This window comes from Meleagris gallopavo, chromosome 14 (assembly GCF_905368555.1).
Source record: "Meleagris gallopavo chromosome 14, MGAL_WU_HG_1.1, whole genome shotgun sequence".
Taxonomy (NCBI): domain Eukaryota; kingdom Metazoa; phylum Chordata; class Aves; order Galliformes; family Phasianidae; genus Meleagris; species Meleagris gallopavo.
This window is the reverse complement of record NC_139417.1, coordinates 19,041,873-19,060,992: the sequence shown is the minus strand read 5'-3', so window position 1 is coordinate 19,060,992 and position 19,120 is coordinate 19,041,873. Positions and strand designations below refer to the sequence as shown.

General features: G+C 43.6%; 1 long non-coding RNA gene across 2 annotated transcripts in view; it reads left to right on the top strand.

Moving 5' to 3' along the window:
• The first annotated feature begins 8,968 nt into the window (after positions 1 to 8,968).
• The window catches only part of LOC109369987 (uncharacterized), a 114,604-nt gene continuing 104,452 nt past the window's right edge, over positions 8,969 to 19,120 (top strand). For both annotated transcript variants that reach the window (XR_014886368.1, XR_014886370.1), the window contains exon 1: positions 8,969 to 9,364. This is a non-coding gene — a long non-coding RNA (uncharacterized LOC109369987). The remainder of the gene's footprint in view (positions 9,365 to 19,120) is intronic.

Genomic DNA, 19,120 nt, shown 5'->3' with positions numbered 1-19,120 from the left:
ACACCCCAGAACCGTCTGTTCACTACATAACCATGAAATGATTTGAGGCACTCCAGCCTTATTAGGTTAATGAACTCAAAACCCAGAATTCTTCAGTACTGAATCAACCAGAGGCTACCAGTAAAGACCAATCTGGGAATTAATGTGTGCACAAAAGGACACTTTACGCTGCCTGGAGTCCTGCTGATAAAGGCTCTGTTCCTCAGGTTGTCTGAGCCATCTCCTGAGACACACAGCCCAAGGCGTTTGTCAGCAGGGAGGTGGGTGGGTAGAGGTCCTTATGCTACTCCTGCAGTGGCTGAGCCGTGCAGTGCAGTGCTGTGAGGCTGGCAGCGACGGCTCTGCTTCCAGCACTTCCTCCTCCGGCACACGAGGATGGAACTGCACCCTTGGCACTCACACTGAACTCAGGCAGGCACAGCACTACCACCTCTCTCCTCATCACTACAAGGCGTTCAAAGCTCATTTGCTTTATTTAACACACGTAGGAAAGTTCTCAGCAGCTGCCAGGTAAGCCTTCCTACTTGCCTTAGAATCAAAAGGTGCCGCCGGATTTTTCGGATGCTACAAAGGCAGAAGAAGTCAGTCATGTCAGAGACACAGAGATCTGAAGCCTTGGAGGAAAATTTCCCTATTTGTGCTGTCACTGTGTATATGGGAGGATGGAGAGCAAGGGAAAGAGTCACCTAGGAAGAAACGGGAAGAAAGGAAACTTGATTCTGAAGAGCAGGATAGAAAATGAACTACGCATTCAGAAATGGCAGAAGATGAAGATAACAAACAAGAATAAGCTGGCAAACTTTGTTAGAGTTGTAAAGTGCCCATTAAATCTACTTTTGTTCCTTGTGATTCGCAGAAGTGAAAGTTAAAGTGCGCCCCAGATCCCTCAGTGCTTTCTGCACAGCCCACTGCTGTGAGCTGCAGTGTTTGAGCCCCGTGGAAATGCACTGCTTTAACTGGAAACGGGCCCATAGAAATGAGTGGGACTGCTGCTGCCTTCCCAAGCTGCCTGCAGTCGTGCACATGGACAAGGCAATCACTGGGGTAGACAGTGAATGACTGTCAGTGGAACCATCTGTATCCTACCCTAGAATGTTTGAGATTGCTTAGCATCCAGCAGGGATGCTGTATCCCTACAGACAGTGAACTGAATGAAGTTTGCTTTTCTGGACAATTTCCTTTGCTGCCCTCTTCTTAAAATGCCAAGAGCCTTTTACAGAATTTGCTGAGGGCAAGCGCTGATTCAATTGCATATCAAAGACCTTAAGGCAATAGAGGAGTCATCTTCCTCGTGTCCTTTTACATCCTGCAGGTCGTGAATCTCCTCACAGCCCTGATTTGGAGAGCAGCATATTTTTTGCCTTATGTTGTCAGTGACGAGATGCCTCATTCTGCTTCAGGGGGTTCTGCCAGGTGACTCTCGAGGGAGATATTTCTACTTTTGTTTCATAACCACTCTGGCAACAGGCAGGCAGGTTAAGACAGAAGGAGGAGCACTGCAAAATAAAAACTCCTTCCAATTCCTGGGATGTGCTGTATTCCCAGCACACAAAAGATCGAACTCCTTCGTTATGCTGAAAACTTCAGCTAATAATGACTATCAAGAAATTATACTTAAATTTCTTCTAGTTCTATATGAAGCTCATACAGCACTTTCTTTCAAAAAAACAATGCCTTGTATCAGATGCTGAGTTTAATTCCATATGAATTTCTGTGGTGCTCACGGGTGGAGAAAATCTTAGCATGATATTTGTGGGAAGAAATGAATGAGCCCCGGTATCTTCAAATGGCTTAAAATGTCCTCCTGAGGATTTCTGTCAAAACACATTTCAAGTTTAGATGAAACGTTTATTGAAGGAACACCAACCAGAAAGCTTTCACACGGAGATCAGGGTCACCAGAGAAACTTATGTCAGTAGTAATATACAGAAATACACCTAGAAATGCTGACAGCATGGAAGAAACCCTGGTGTCACTGCAGCGAATGGCAGAACTCAGTTCTCTGATGATTTCATTGGTAGCCACATTTCTCCTTGAAGCTGCCATTTATACATTAGAAAACATTTGTGCATCCTTCATCACAGTGGGTGCTGCAAATCTGTGCTGCTGGAAGGAGCCTGCAGAGATGAGACGGGCTCCAGTGCTTTCCTTGTAGAGCTCACAGTGCAGGACTAGAGAACTTCTCCCATAGATCCCGTTAGATGAAAACCATTAGCTGTGCTTTCAGATGCAAGGGACAGAGAGGCATGAGACGTGTTTGGTTTTGCAATCTTACTTAATCTTACACTTGTCACATCCCTATCAGCCTTATATGAACAACACCTTAAAATAAGCGTGCCATGCCCTGTGCTGGTCTACCTATGGGGAATAGGATAGAAACACTTGGAGATATTTAAAGAAAACACCCATGTGATAGCGTTATACTGCTTCCAGATAAGACATCTCTGAAGTTGCATACTTCTGTTCTGAACTTTTTTGCCACTGGACGTATGGCCACAGACAGCTGCACAGAGCTGAACAGATCCCATTTAAAGATACCCTGGTAAGCAAGGTACTCGTACCTGAGCACATCTGTGGGGAGAGTTACTCACAAGGATTTCAAAGGAGTCTGAAGGCAGCAGTCCGTAAAGCCTATTGAAATTCAGCAGCTGTTGGGTGTTTGAATTCAAATGCAATTTGAACTCACTTTTACTTTTTATCTATTTTTCTTCTTTAAATGTACCTGCTGCATTTGACCTCATGGATCATAAACCCCCTTGGGTTGCTGAGGTTGTGTGGCACAATGGTTACTGCCCTTTTCCAAATGTGGTCCTGCTTGCTGGACTCAGGCTTGCATCCAGGAATATTTTCATCTGCTCCAAAGAACCTTTTGCATACCTCAGGTGCACCTTTTATGTGGAACTTTTCTTTGTTTGGACTATGTGATGTTACCAGGAGATGTGGATTGTCATCAGTGTGAATTTTCACGTCAACATGTCAGTGACACAGATCTGTACTTTGCTTTCCAGCCTTCCATCCCCAAGGTGCTGTCTGCCTCTCAGATCTTTGCAGCTGGGTGGGCAGCAATTTTCTGTGGCTGTGTGTGGTGCCAGAAGATGGAAATGCTTCTGAAATGGAAGCAATTAGTTGCCTCAGCTCTCAGCGCTGGGGGAGGATTTTAGCAACTTGACCCTTTGAAGTTTGGACCCAGAGATAAGTCAGGTTTATTCTGTCATCCAGAAGAAATGTTGCTTATCCAGTGCTCTCATCTAGAAGCAGGTGGTGCTGCAGAGGTGGGTCAGAATTTGCACTGATCCTGCATCCTTCCCACTCACTGCTGGAACATCCTGGCTGACAGCGTGAGGAAGAGCAGCTCAGTCCAGAGATGCACAGCCACATATGAACGTGTTTCCTTCACTATTAAGCACCCATCTGCTTAGACTCCAACTGTGCAGAATGCAGAGCTCACAAATATTGAATAGTTTGGCGAGCACAGCAATGGGCTGTAGCTTTGTTTGGAGGCTGTGCATAGTTGGAAGCTTTTCTTCCATGAGATGTTAAGTTATAACATCCATTGCCTGATGAGCTGTGACTGTACAAGTAATTCTGTAGAGGAGAGGAGCCTTTGTAACCTTCCTGCTACAACTGTCAGAAGGAAAGATAACTGCTATGGGTACAGCTAGCTGCACCAGGCCCGTCTACCAGCAGTTACATTCAAAGACACATGAAGAAAATGGAAAGGCTCTTACTGACCTCAGTGAGATTTGGACAAAGTGCTTATTAAAGAGCCACCACGTATACCAGAGATAAAAATAGCCTTTGGCTGTTTCTGATAGAGCCACACTTGAACCAGAGACCTGCGTCAGTTCTGGATTCCGCCCTGTCCCCTGAGCCATGCTTTTCTTGCCAGGTCTGTAGTTTGAGTTCTTGTTTCATGCAGTGTGATTATTGGTGTCATAGCTGGGTTTAATTATAGATATTCAGTTATATAACCCCCCCTCTTGAACGACTTACTTTTTTTTGTTAAGGATGTTGTAAGAGGAGGCTGTGACCTGAAGTACACAGATGTCCAGGGGAAAAGTCTGAGAGCTGCTTCTGGAGAAAGGAATCTGGCAGAGCGCGGAGCAGAGCGCGGCCCTGGTGCATCCTGCATGGGGCTTCTCAAAAAGCACGGAGCCATTATCCCTTTCCCACAGGCTTTCCTGTTTACTTCAATGACAACATCAAACTGTAAATTTAATTTAAAAAATCTAAGGATCTGAGGTCCTTTTACTCGATTTTAAAGCAAAACAAAGAAAATCGCTCCGTTGTCATTACGGAGGCAATACTGCAGGGCATCTGCTGGCGAGAGCACGTGGCTAACTGATAGCAGAATCGGGGCTGCTTTGCCTGTAATGGTACTATTGCTAGCCTGCTGATTTCATGAAAGGAATTGTCTTTCTCTCTTCTGACAGGAGAAGAAGATAACTGCTTCCTTTGTCCAGTGGGTATTTTTCTGTGTCCAGCAAAAAAATCTTTACGTTACTTTACTGGCTTTAACTGTGAAAAAGAACTGTTTGATAAAAGATGCACTGCTAACCAGAGAGAGATGCTTAACACAGGGTAACCTTTGCTTTGTCCTGTGCCATGTGTAGTTCAGCAGTGCTGGATCACTCCAACCCACAGGACTCTGTTCTGGCAGCCCTGAGCTGTGCTGTTCTGCAGGTGCTGTGACTGCACCTGAAAAAGCATGCAACTTCCCTTGGCACTGCCTCTATTATCTGCAGTCACGGAGCCTGCGTGTCCTGATTCCCAGCGCAATGAATCATCAGACAATGCTGTCTGTGCTGCTTGTGTCGTTTTCTGTTTTATTAATGGCCAATGCCTTTCATAGATATTTTCCACACGACTGCAAGAACCAAACCAACAGAAGATGTCACAATTCATTAGGCACCAAGTGACTTTCTAGCTTATCTGAAACTGATGAAAAACCTGCCTTCTTGTTAAGACAGCTGATCTGGAATTTTGTCCAAAAGATGATACAATCCGGAATGCTGTCTGTAATACTAACCACCAGACCCTGTCAGATACCAAGGGTGCTATTATATGTTCTGCAACTGCACATCAAAATGAATCCAGAGAGAACAGCTCTGGTTCTCTCGACATGCACCCTGACGCACAGAATTCTCTCCTGAGAAAAACTGCCAACACATCTGCTTTCTGAATTTGCAGAATTCTGTGGCTACACTAATTTATGGACACGTATCAGTATGAATTGCTCTAATGACAGGGTTTCAAATTTATACACAGGAATTGGAAATCTTTTTTTTCAGTGGTTTGAATGATAGAAAACTAAAAAAAAAATTAGTAAGTCCTAGAACACAAACCCTCATTCCTCTACATTGGAAGAAAAGCCCATACATCTAAACAAACCACCTATTCTCAATACACCATTACCTACTGGGAACAGTGAACCATCGTATCCAAGATCTGACATCTGTACTGTTCAGCATTTCTCATGACACTTTATGGAATGCCCGGATGGGCTGGAGCTCTCAGTGACAATGGTTTATTCATTTCATTTTTACACTGCAAAGACACGAATAAATACCTCTCATACTTCATCACAACCATCTGGAAAACCCTGCTTTGAAGGGCATTCTAATTCTCATAATTGTCAGGCTGTACGTTTGGAAGGCAATAGGAACGTTCTCCTCTTGATGGTGTGTATGGTGTGCTTTTCTGGGGGAGGCCTGAGTATGAAAAATAAACAAAACAACTTCAATTATTAGATTAATTTTAATTATCTTAATAAATGATCCAGCTACGTCATTCCTAATTTCTGCTCTTTGTAGTTTAGAACCAGATGAGAAGGAACCAGCTGCCGCTCAGTGCAATGCTTGCTGCAGCAGGAGGCAGATAGTGTGTGGTGCAGAATCGGGTGCTGATGAAAGCAGGCTTTTGCATGCAGATCTGCTACGTCAACAACCGGGGAGCCTTACAGCCGGGCAGTTCCTCAGCACAAATAGAGCATGTTGGCAGCGCATCCTGACAGCTTCACTGTTATCGGGCTGTAAAATATGATGGAATTACTTTATTGGCTGCAGACAACTTGGGATTTATTTATTTATTTGCTTTGCAATTGTATGGCTCGCAATAATCATCCATTCTTTTCCAAAGCGAGGCTGAGAGGTATTTGACATAAACATTGGAACCAGTAACAGTAATATTCTTTCTCCGTAACGCATTTTTTCTTGTGAGTCAGCAGGTGATAAAATACATTACGCTTCACCTGCAGGTCTTTGTTTTCAGTCTGCTCCACATCAATACTCACAGAGCATTATCAGTCATCTTCTCCAAGGCAGCCTATGCAAAACAGCGACTAGATGGTGTTGGAGGAGCCTCTAGAAGACACTGCAGCACTAGAGCAGCTCCTCTGGGTAAGGCCTGAGTCACACTGACAACGCTGCTTCCAAGGATTATACTATGCACGAAATAAAGAGTGAATGCTTCTTTCCCAAGGAGCATGACCTTTCTACTCTTCTACAAATACTTTCATGTCTTTCCTACAAACTAAGTGTTCCTGGTCTTTAGATTTCTCAGTGCATCTTCTGGTTTCACAAAAGAAGAAAGGAAGACCCATGATCTGGAAGAGTTTCTAAATTATGGAGCCACTTTGGTTTTCTTAGGCTGATGATGAGTACCATGCTGAGCTCAAGATGCGCGGCAGCTTGGCTAGCATTCCACATACACCAAATGTATCACACAGCAGCATATCCAGTAGGAAACAGAAGAAATCTTGAAGATATTCTGTTGAACCCCCAGTGAGTCATTCAGGGCTGAGAAACACTGCTTTCTCTCTTGTTGCTCTTCTCACGCCTATTGCCACGGCTGTCCTTTTGCAGGTTTCTGTGCCATACAGGTGCCCAACGACAGCAGAAATTACACATCTCTGTATTATTTTCAATCCAGAGCTGCTTGCCTGGTGTTCCTGTCTGTATCTGAAAGACGCCTGGGCACTTGTCATTCAGTGGAATACTTAAAATCTTTCAGTTTCTTCTTTGTAACATTTTTCTCCTTCTCTGACTCCCCTGTGTACAGAGACCAACATATTTTGGAGACACTTCTCTCCTTTGCTTATAGTATGCATATGTACTAAGTATGAAACTTGATTATTCAAAGAGTCAGACTTTGTATTTAGCAAAAATAAAGTCCCTGGATTTATCAACTGAAATTTTATTTTAATTAGCACAAAGCGTGCTATGAGTGAGCCCTACAGGGAACGTGGAAAGGAATGTTGTCTTTTAAAAGAAGGTGTTTGAACTCTGAATTCCCCATTCTCTATCTTCCTCCTGTGGAAAACCCAGGCTTACCTCCTGAAATACTCTGACGAGGCTCTCCTAGGTTTGCTACATCCATTCACTCCCTTTCAGTTCATTAACATTCAAAAATACATGCATGAAATGTAACATAGATACACAGCTAAAGGAAAACCTGGGGCAGTTGGTATCTGCATTATGCACTGACACTATAGGGCGCACAGACTTTTAGACATTATTTTCATACAGCCACAGATCCTTTCAAATTCAGTACCATGAACGTACTAGCTTGCTCAAAGTTAGATCACTAGCCAGGCTTATCTCACGTTGGAGATAACTTGTATCAGCAGAATAGCTCATTTGCACACTAGAGTTTAGCTTTTTGAGGTTTAGTGATACAGCTGGCATATACATATATACGAAGGTCTGTGTTTACATTAGGCTTATTGAGCCTCCATGATGATGAATTGTCCCATACATAGAAGCACGCAGTAGAAACTTCCCAACCTGCTAGGGAAGCACTGGCTACAGCACATTGGAGATTTTATTTCTGACTTGCCAGATTACAACAACACTGCTTTGATACTTCCACTTACATCGGTAGTGTCTGAGGCACAGACCTTCAGCTGGAACAAGCACCTGCAAAGGACTGATGATCTAAAATGGCCTCAAGTTCCCACGCAGTCATAAATTGCTGTGGCTTACACAATGAGAAAGAGCTGTCGTGCCATGACTGCTGGCACATTAGAAGATTAAAACATATAAACTTGCTTACTAACTGCATTCTTGGATAGTTTAGCTTCAAATTACTCTTTGCAGAGCAAGAGCAAAGAGATTAAGCATTATTCATTAGCACATCAGATTTCTTGCAGCATCGTTTTTAAAAGCATTCAATATTTACAACAGTGGCTCATTTCGTGTTCTTTCAGTGTTGGGCTCACAGCACTGACTTCAGTGAGCTGGCTGAGCCACGCTGACCCCAGCTCGCCAAATGCTGCTCAGATGAGATGGCTCAGAGCAGCACAGTGCTCCTCTGCTGACAGCCTCAGGTGTGCCAGGCAGCCCTGTGAAACTGGCTTTTTGTTTTGACTGCCAGTGCCTCGTGTTTCTAAAGAATCAAAAGTACCTTTATGAAGTCTTTGAAGGTAAAATGAGATTGTGTAACAGTATGAGGTCTCGTTCTATATTTAATAAAGAGAAAAACTAGCTGTGTCTTAGGAAAACAGCTTAAATGCGAGAGATTGCATTATGGAGCAAAACACAGCTGTCATGGAAGGGGTCATTTCCCTGAAAGTTAAACACATTCCAGATGCCTATGCCTGTCTGAACTGCTTTCTTCAACATCCAGCCCCGTGTCGAGACAGGATTTTATATCTGCTATTTTAAGTGATGCACTTCCAGACGTCTGCAACCCTGACAAACTGACCGCAGCCCAGGCAATGCCACACGCTGGAAAATAAATTAATTTTGTGCCTTACCCTGATCCTACCTGCCCTTTTGACAGGTGCTCACACATCACTCACAGCCGAACAATTACAACAATTCCCTGCTCACCACAGGCACGCCGCGAGCACCCAGCAGCTGAGGCTGCCTGCCTGTGGCTGAGGCCTGTGTGGGTCAGTCATGCAGGTTCTTTCTCCATTCCAAAGCAGCAGGGAGGTGTTTGGGTGTCACTGTGGGCAGCACAGCCTCGTGCTGCGCCCATTTCTGCGAGCCTCCTGCAGCCCAGGCTCTGCAGGGCCGTGGCCTGGGTGAGCCTGCAGCCTGGCCCTGCCTGCAGGGCTGTGCTATCCTGCTTAGAAGGTGGCATGGAAGCACAGTAGTTCTGGCAAACATGCTCTTTATCCAAGCTGTGGTGTTCAGCAATAGTATTTGTACTATTGTGTACTACTGTGAACCGTCAGGTCACAGCCTGAAGCAGCCATTGAGCACCTGGTGAGCACAGGTGCATGCAGTGATTGGAACAGATGGGCCCTGGCTCCCCCCACCCCTCACCCCATTTAAGGGCTGGCCACGGTGGGGGAAGGTTCTCTACTTAGAAGGCACTGCCCTTGGAGTGTTCAGTGAGCCTTGATCTTCTGGAAGTGGTAAGTAATTCCTTTGTTACCAGACTCTGATCGCTCCTTTTCTTGGGTTCAAGGCAACTGTACCTGCAGCTGTAGTGATGACCAAATCCTGTGTTGTGGTGTTCATTCCTACTCCTTTTGTGGGTGGAACTGACTGATGGAGCCTAACTGGGCGGAAAGAATCCTGGAGAAGCAGACTGAAAATTGGGCTTGGAAATCATGAGGCTTGTTTTGCTGATTTGTTTGCTTTAAGTCCTGCTGCTTGGTCTGGTGGCTGCTTTCCTTGCCACATTTACATTACTGACTTATACCTGTATGAGGCAAATTAATCTCCCCCCAAAGACCTGGTTCAGCTGATACAGTTCATTGCAAAAGGTGTGTTTTGCAGAGGTTGGTGAGTGATGTCTCCTGGTACTTCCACAGCCCTCTGCTTTCTCTTGGCCTTCAGTTATTTGTTCAAGTATTTCTGGTGTGCTCTTCAGAAAGCTTTTCCTTTTTTCCTTGCTAGGGAAGTTGTAATGTGGTAAGAGTGATGCATGCACTGCACTTTAACAGCTTTTAGTTGCTGTAGTTCTCTATCCTTTAAAATAGATACCTTCTATAGGAGGACTGAATTAAAAGCAGAATATAGTCTTCAAGGGCGGATAATTAAATTGAGGGGTGGCAAAGTCTGGTTTGTCTCTCCATGGTGTGTTTGGTCTTGTATATTCTGATGTGCTTCCTTTAGTCAGTATTTATTATCTAAGATACAGAGAAATGGGAACCCATCTGCAAGAAGATAAGTCACTTCACCATTTTGCAATTATTTCAGTAACAGCTGTTGCAGTAATAGAACACTGTAACATTTCAATTTTTGAGTCGGTTCCAGAGCTTTGGAGTGTGGCTTAATGAAGGTCATTTCAGCTGTAGTTTCTGTCTTGTTGGTATAAGTGACAGGGCTGGATGTGAGCTCTGCACATCGATGGCATCATGGGGAATGTAATGATGTCATTCATTGCATCTTTCCTCAGAGTTGTGCACAACAGGTTCTGACTTCTGGTAATAGCAGTATGTGTACTTTAAGTCATATAAGCCCAATTTAGGATTTAGAAAGAAGTGAGTTCTTGTTATCCAGTAGCAAAGACAGAATCAAATTCTACCACCTTCTGGAAGGCTTGCTCTAAGAAATGTGTGCTCAATTAAGGCTGCATTTTAGGGACTTCGTGGGCAATGCTTGGTCAACCACCTCTTCAAAGTCCCTGCCCCTGGCAGACATTGTTTCTCACAGGTGTGCATTTCATCCTTTGGGCACACCTTTTTCAAACCGCTTCATCATGTAGAGTAATAATATCAACAAAAGCCAAAACAACCTGGATGTTTCATAATTTGTTTCCACCTAAACTGTATGCCTCCTTTCTTCTGCTGTGGTTAATTACTGGGTTTCCTCTGAGGCTTATTTGGGCTGCCCTTGAAATTAGGGGATGCTTGGGATAGCAGAACAGTCCTCAGGAGTGTTACTAGTCAAAGCACTGTTAGCAACAGCTTGTCTGGAGGACTGGTAGCAAGTCTTGGATATGGGCTGCAGGGAAAGATGTGTAACAGTGTCCCTGAGGATAGGGAGAAGGGATTACAGCAGTGAGCTGAGCTGATGGATCAAGCTGAAAATCTGTAAGCTTGAATTTACAAAGAAAAACAGAAAGGTATAGGCAGTGTTCTGACTTGTGCTGTGACCGAAGAGCAGTGGTGCATCACAGGTGGTAAGCCTTCAAGCAGGCTAATATCACCTAAATGAACAAATGAAGAGAATATTTTTACTTAGTTTTTAGTATTGTATGTCCTGCAGTTCTCAGCATCTTGATCAGTGGTGTGTTAATGTCACAGCATATACTGTTTTGTTTTCCAAGTTTTGTCCCTAATCTGTTAGTTGCATTTCATTATCGCCTCTAGGTCATTAGTGAAGTGACACCCAAGGGGGAAGAAAGAAATCAAATGACAGTGTAGGTGATGTCTGACATTAGCCAAATGTCAGGCTTTCTGATAGAAGCATCAAAATTAATCTGAAAATGTTATACCAGTTTTAGTCATTTTCCTAAGAGATTGAAAACACAAGAAGCAGACTGATGACATTTTGATTATAGTCTCAAATTGCAAAGACCTTACAGAACATACTTTCTCCTCACACATAATTAAAACCTGCTGTTACCTTGATCTTTATTATATTTTTCCATGTCCTGGCAGGTCTCTTGGGTTTTGTATGCTATTGATCCTTGTTGTCTGAGCAAATGCGGTGTGTCGATATTGCTCAGATGAGCAAATGGCTTTTTCATTTCATTTTTAAGGGTAAAGATGGAAGGAAAAATGCATGGCAGAGGCAGTACAGTGAGATTTACCCTGTAATTGCTACAAGTGTGTCAGTAGGCTGCTGACTGGACCCAAGCACCCATCTGAGCCAGAGGCTTGGCTCTTGTTCTTGAAATGAGAAAAAACATAGCCATCCTACATAATTAACACTTAAACTAGTGTAAATGCATCCTTGACATCTAAGGGAGTTGGGTTTTGTGGAACAATGGGCAGCCCTTCAAGGAAAGCTCGTGCCTCTCAGCAGAGGTGGCATTTCATTGCTGCTGCTTGGCTGCACCCTAACCTGAGAAAATGAATTGTGTGGTGGCCAGGGACGGAAAGATTTTTTTTCCAATTTAAACCATTTTAAAGCACATTTAGTTTCACCATCTGCTGTAAACAGTAAAGCACGCAGCCTTAGTGTATTGCAAAGTGGCATTTTTATGGCAACAGAGAATATAATGGGCTTTAATATGGTTGAAGTGTGCTGTATGCAGCTCCAGTGGAAGAACAGCATGGCTGTAACTGATGGGCTTGGGAACTGCAGCTGAACAGGTGAGGTGCTGTGCAGAGCTTTGGGGGAGGAGGCACAGCACAACTTCAGGAACACCCCCTGGCCCTGTTAGTGCTTGCTGGCACTCTGGTTGAATCGAGGGCAAATTTAGTCCAGCAGCCCTGAAAGTGGGCAGCTTTAGTGGGAAACATGAATCCCAACCTGAGCGCACCTGCTTTTTCTGCATGTGCTCTTTGCAGTTCCAAAGGGTGTTTTGTGGTGTTTCTCCCTCTTATTAGCTCCTCTCCCATGTACACATCTGAGGACTGAAAGGATTAACCTACAGATGTTGAAACCAAGCCTTATCTGAAGGTTGCACTGATGTTAAGGCTGTTCACACCTCTAACATAGAAAACACTGCTGTTCCCAACTCTGGGCTCGTGCAGCTCCTGGTGACAGACTGCATGTGTTCAGCTGCTTTTCACGCTGATCTTCTGTTGTTTCAGAGACTTTCCTACTCCATCTCCTGCACAAGTACTTCCTTGACACCGAATAGCCATCACTGAAGTCTGCCAGGACTTGATCCTGCTGCTGAGTTGCAGTTCGGCTGGTATCACTGGGAAGGGATGTCTGAAAAATGTTCTATCATGGGTTCTTATCTCAAATCATGCTTAGTTCTACCTCTGCCGAGTTGAAGTATTACAAAATACTGTGAGCCTATGGTTGGGAACTTGCTGTCCTGGCCTGGGATCAGGACCTGCCAGCCTCAAAGGGATGCATGGTCGGGGTGGGCTTTGCTCCAGAGGCAGGAAGCAGCCCTGTTTGTGGGGTCTTATTTGAATTGCTTACAAAATCCTTCATGATTCATCAAGATTGTCTGGCTTTAAATGAATGGTGAGGCATGTAAAATAAACATTCGTGTAATGTAAGACCATTTGTAAAACTGTGGATAGATTGACTTGACTACAGGCATGATTTCTGGGGGTAAATTCAGCTGCAAGAAGAAACGAGGAAAACCGTCCCCAGAGGTTCTTCTGGAGTAGCTTTTCCTCAAGAATTGCACAGGGTCTCCTGTCAAAAGCTTTATTTGCTGTTGCTTCCCCTGACAGATGGCTTTGGAAAAGTGGTCTTTAAGTTCATCTCTGCTCAAATTTGCATTTTCTTAATGCAAAACAGATGCACTGATATGGCTGGTGACAATGAGTTAAGCTCAGCTCAGGGTTCTCAAGGATATTAAAATGCTATGGAAGACAAATGCCTGGACAGGAAAATCCCACAATGATCCTACAGCATCATGAAAAAACAATGTATATATTTGGACTTTACATTTTAATCAAACTCACTGAGAACCTTAAATCCATTTACTTTTCCTCTTCTAGGCTTAGAGAAGAGACAATGACTGCGAGGGGAAAGTTTGGCATTAGTGTGGGTGAAGTAAAGTGTTATGTGAAGTATTAAATTCCTTTGCAGAAACTGTGCATATAGAGAATAAGGAGAAGTAGGCTTAAGAAACACTGTAAAATTAAACAACATAAGATTACTTTTTTATGGAATATGCAGTAGCTGCCACATAGAATAAATGTATGTGTTTCATTATATTTTTATTACATATTTAATGCACATTAAGGAGCAAACAACCATCAAAGAAAAAGAAACTTATTAGATTTAGCAAGTAATCCTATCAGTTTTATGTATGACCATATTTCTTGAAAACAGGGAGAGATGCATGTCAGATGTCCTTTTTGGCTATTTAGTAAGCCATTTTTCTTTGGAAGAACAATATTAATGGCTGTTTTGCTATGTTCATGCTGTATTGCATGAACATTTTGTCTTTTTTATTGTGGTTTCTTGTACGTGTGCCCACTGCAGCTCGAGCAATCCAGTAGAGCATCTGGAAAAATAGATTGCTTTGATTTTTTTATCTCTAAATGGGCATTAGTTTGTGTGTGAGCTCCTAAGTTGTTTAAACATTTAGGCAAACATTGGAGATTCTGTAGATGGTGTTGAAGAGTCATTTCACTTTATCCTCCAGAAATGAAATTTGTGCAGTTACATGAGGAATTCAATGTTTCCTTTAATGTTGTTTTGGAATACTTAGTGATCAAGCATGCCTTCTTTCTATCAGTCTCTCTTTTGGTGCATAATGTTGCTGTCTGTTATCTGGTCTTTGCTGGTTTTAAACCTGTTTAAGCTTTTGTTCTCCCCCAGCCAAAGCTGTGGGAGTTGTCCCAGTCAGACCCTGCATCCCTCCTGGGGCAGTGCCTGCCTTGGCCGTGGGCTCTGCAGTGTGGGCAGTGCTGCTGGCGCTGCTCTGTGGCTCTGCTCTGTGGCTCTCTTCTGCATTACTGCATCCCCATTAGCTGGGGCTTTGTTTCTGTCCAGGGGACCCCCGGAGGTGTCTGTGCTGCATGCTGTGTTGTTCAGAAGCCCGGAGATCATGCTGCTCGTGCTTCAGGAGATGCAATGGCTTGCGATGCTCTGTTAGTACCTGTGTGGACGTGAGTTGTTATTGGCAGTGTACTTGTTAAAAGGTAACGTTTACAATTGCTAGTCCAAGATGTTTGGGAATGTTGTAAGCAGGTTCCCCTTTGGTGCCGATGCCTCACCTGGAGCAGGGCTGCTGGGCAATGGCTGCTCTCACTGAGCTCGTGGCCCTGCCTGCCCCAGGCTTGGGCAGCCTGCCCTGCAGGACTGAAGCTGCTCCAGTTGTTTCCCTGTCAGCTGCACAGGTGTGCCCTGACCCAAACAGGCTGCCAAGTTACCACTTGTGGTGAGGCTGTTGGGGCTGGTTAGAAGGCTGGCCCTGTATCTTGGTGATGTGTTGGCACTACAAGGAATTCAGCACTGAGCAGTGACTCAGATGAAGTACCTCTCTGTTGGCCTGAGTAGTGACATAATTCTAATGTTTTCATAGATGTTGAATGGGCACTTTAACAGAGGATGCTGAAGTGCTGAAAGCCAAAAGGGCAATACTTGTTTTCATGCCGAGTTGCTACAGTAAATTTAGCAATGAGACCTGACATTCTCTGCCTAATGAGAGCAATTTTTATGCTCAAGTTGTGATTCTCTTTATATAAAGGAAAAATAACGGTAAGCAGCAGTATATAGCTGCCTCGGCTTCATTTTCTACAAATGTCAAAGTACTTATTCATTTAGTTGACAAATGTCACTTCAGAAGAAAATTATTTCTTAGTCGCAACCTGATTTATATTTCTGTGTAACAATCCTTCCTCCTTCTTAGAATTTAAGTTTCTTTAAAGAATTGTTAAAGATTCATTCTACTGAAAGTATTCCGGGATTCCATATATTCATGCCATCTATTATTAGAGCAAAATGCTTGTATTTCTTCATTATGGAAGCTCCTTAAGCAACTTGACCATTGTGTTTAATTCACAAGATCATGAATTCCTACTTTATTAAGAGAATTAATTAAGGTTATTCTGCAGTAATGATCTGGACATCCTAGACAAGATGGAGCTCGGTTTATCTGGGCAATGAGCTGAGCTGAGAACTGGCCCTGGGTTCTGTGCTCCCAGCCATGGTGGGAGGGCTGTCAGTAACACGAGGTGGTGGATGGCCTCTGGCTGCTCGTCCTTTCACTGGTAGCTCTGTCAGGGAGTTCTCTGAAAGCCAAGTCTTTATTTGACTGATGCTAAAAGCAGCTATCAATTAAATGGTTTCAGGGCTAAACCAAACACTTGGAAAGCTTTCTAGCTTTCTTTTCACTGTATGCTTTGTGCAGCTTTTAATGTGGGATAGGTTCAGAATTGCTTCTCATGGAAGCATCTTCACATGAGCAGTAGGCTTGAGAAGACTTGAAAAACAATGAAGTAGAGCCTCAAAAGCTATAATGAAAACTTTATAATGAGTATATAACTTCTTCCTAAAGCACCATTAAGCATTTTTGTATTTGCCTGGATTTTAGTCATTATGCTGCTAGAAAAGCATTGCTCCATTTTCACTTAATTCTAAGTGACCTTGCTTTTTCTGCAACATTTAATCAAGATCTGCATCCAGTTGCACTAACCTATTTGGAAGAGTGCTGGCAGCGCTTCTGCAGAAGGATCTCTCCCTTCCTGGGCTTGGTTGGCTCTGGGGCTGCACCTCTTGGTGCTGAAGGGAATACAGAGCCTGCCGTGTTTTCTCATCTGCGAGAGCATATGCTGAAATATCAACCAGGAAATGCTGAGGAAGGAGTCGGGAGAAGTATTCAGATGCTCCAGTGCTTATCATAGGGAACTGTTCACTTTTTACAGCTACTTTTTGATGAAGCTTAGAGTTTCCAGTTTATTTGAACGAAATGACCAAAGAATGGTAACCACAGAAGAAAATTAAGTTGTTAATTCAGTGATGTCTGCTTTGCTTCAATGGTAGGAAACAGTGAACGCAGCAATGTACAGCTGGCTTGCTAAAACAGCCACCCCAGTGCTGCTTCTCCAGTGAGGAAGTGCCTCTTGCTTCCATGTGCTCGAGTGAGATTTATTTTGCTGAGGAGTCATTGAATTCTGATAAGACAGGTTATTTTGGCTTAAGACAGTGTTATTCTATAGAATTCTGAATTGATGAGCAGTTGGAAATGTTTTCCTAGATTCTCCTGCTGGTTTTCTCAGAACAGTCTGTAGGGCAACTTGCTGGTCAAGAAGGATTTGCTGCAACTCGTAAGAAACTGTTTTTTCTCCCCTCACTTCATCAGTATGTTGAATTGGATGACTGATCTGTCATGGAAAGAATCGCTGCCCAGAATCACCTCCACTGAAGTGCTGAGCAATCAATGCAGTGGTGACCTTTAGTGGAGCTGGCATTTACTGGGCGGATCAGCTGCACACAGTACATGACTGCTTGCTTGCTAGCTGTTTGTCCCTAGAGTCCTGCTACATGATTTTCCTCTTTTGTCTTGCTCAGCCTAACTTTTATCAAGAAGTGTTTTGCCTTTTTTGACATGATTGACAGGAGGAAGACTGAACAATGCAGTAGATGCAGTAAGATGATGTAGGGCTAGATTTTTTAAAACTCAAATGTTAAAGAAGCCAGATTTCTTGCATAAGGTATCTTGTTCTCCTTTTTATCGTTGTGCCCCCATTGGTGGGCAGTACAAAAAAGTGAGTGTCCTTGGCTGCATGCGGCACTGCCCAGCAACAACTAGAAACATTGGTGTGTTATTAACACTGTTTTGCTCCTAAAACCAAAGCACAGCACTGCGTAGCTGCTCTGGAGAAAAACAATTCTGTCTTAGATGAATCTAAGGCACTTGTATTCCTCCCTTACCCCATAAAATACAGAGATAAGCGCATGGTCTCTGTTCAGCCTGGGCAGAAAGGCAACAGGAGGACAGAAAATTGCACTGGGTCACTGTGGATGTGCTTTTTTTAAACCTGTCCCAACACTGCTATTCAAATATTTGTATCAATACATTTCTGCACTTCCCAGTGCCTGTAGAAAATTGTAGTTCTTTTGACTAATTTTGTGTTCTTAGATATCCTAGGCGAGTTTGTGTGGCAAAATGAATACTCCCTGTATTTTCGTAAGAATTTGGCCTTTTTTGTTTTTAAAATTTGACAGTAAAACCTCATTTATTTGACAGGAAGTGCTTTGTATTTTTTAGCAAAGCTCACTTAATTGGGAGTTAGTATTGCACCGGATCACTGGGCATGGAGTGCTGTCTGCTCCTTCTGTCTCACCTTGCCCTTTTCCTCCTCCCCTTGGCCATATTTCTTCGTGCTGCAAGCTATGCTCAAGAGCCCTTTTTTTTGCTTAAGAGTTTGTTCATCTCACTGCCTCCTGCTCTGTAAGAGAACTTGTACCTGACACGTCCCTTCTGCTCGTAATGAGCTTTCACTCAAGGCGCTGATCAATAGCAGAAAGCAGCAGGTCTGTCTCTATTGCTTGTTTTCTCTATCTTGAATCTGCCAAGATAGATTAGACCATTGCCAAGGTCACTCAATATGTTGCAAGTGAATGAAAAGATATCTAGTTGACTTTTTAGGACAGAACTGCAAAAAGGCGAGGCTGGAGCTAAACTGAGTGCAGCATGACAGATCAAATCTATACCAAGGTCACAGGGTATGTTTAAGCGAACCTTTGACGTGTGAGCAACATACGTGTCAGCTCATCAGAGGGGAGCTGGTTGCACTGTGTCCTAAGGGGAAGTATCGTGGCAGTGCACCCATGGGAAGGAACAAACAAGGAATTCAGGAATTGCAGTCAGGAGCTCAGGTGTAGCTCTCTCAAAATCAATGGGATATTTGTATGTTTCCCCGATGGCAGAGACTGAGCTGTGTGGAGCTGCAGGAGGGAGAGCAGCCTTGTGCAAAGCACCTGGCTTGTGTTGATGCAGCTGGAGGCAGCAGTGCCTGTGTGAGCACTGGATTTCAGTGCCCCGTGTGCTCCTCTGTCCTGGGCTGCTGGACAGCTGGGATGTGTGACTGCTCCTCTGACCAACAGCGAAAGGAAATAGCATGAGTCATTCAAAGAAAGCTGTTTGGTAAGCAATGACTAAAACGACAGAAGCAAGGTCTATTGTAAATAGTAATATATCTTCACAGACTGCTGTGGTGGGGACAAATGTCTTCATGGCCTGTATGTTTGAGAGCTTGTCTGTTTTGTTCCCAGTCCCAGTGGATGGTCTAATAAAATATACCATCTGTATAAATCTTTCAGCCTCAGATCATCATGTCTGCCACAAAACTACTAATAAAATTAGGCGTCTTCCTAATATAGTTGCTTCATTTAGTGGATTGCCATGTCACGTTGTACTGACATGAAGAGCCCTATTTGCATTAGTGCTTGGCCTTAAGCTGCACTATCTGTATGTTGAAAGTCTTCCATGGGAAAAGTATGACTCTTCGGGTTTAAAAGTAAAACTTGCTGCCATAGGAATCGGAAGAAATCTTCCCTTCATTTCTTCCTGCTCTTCATTCTCAGGTTTGGATATAGGGCTCCTTCAAAACTGGCAACAATTTGATCTA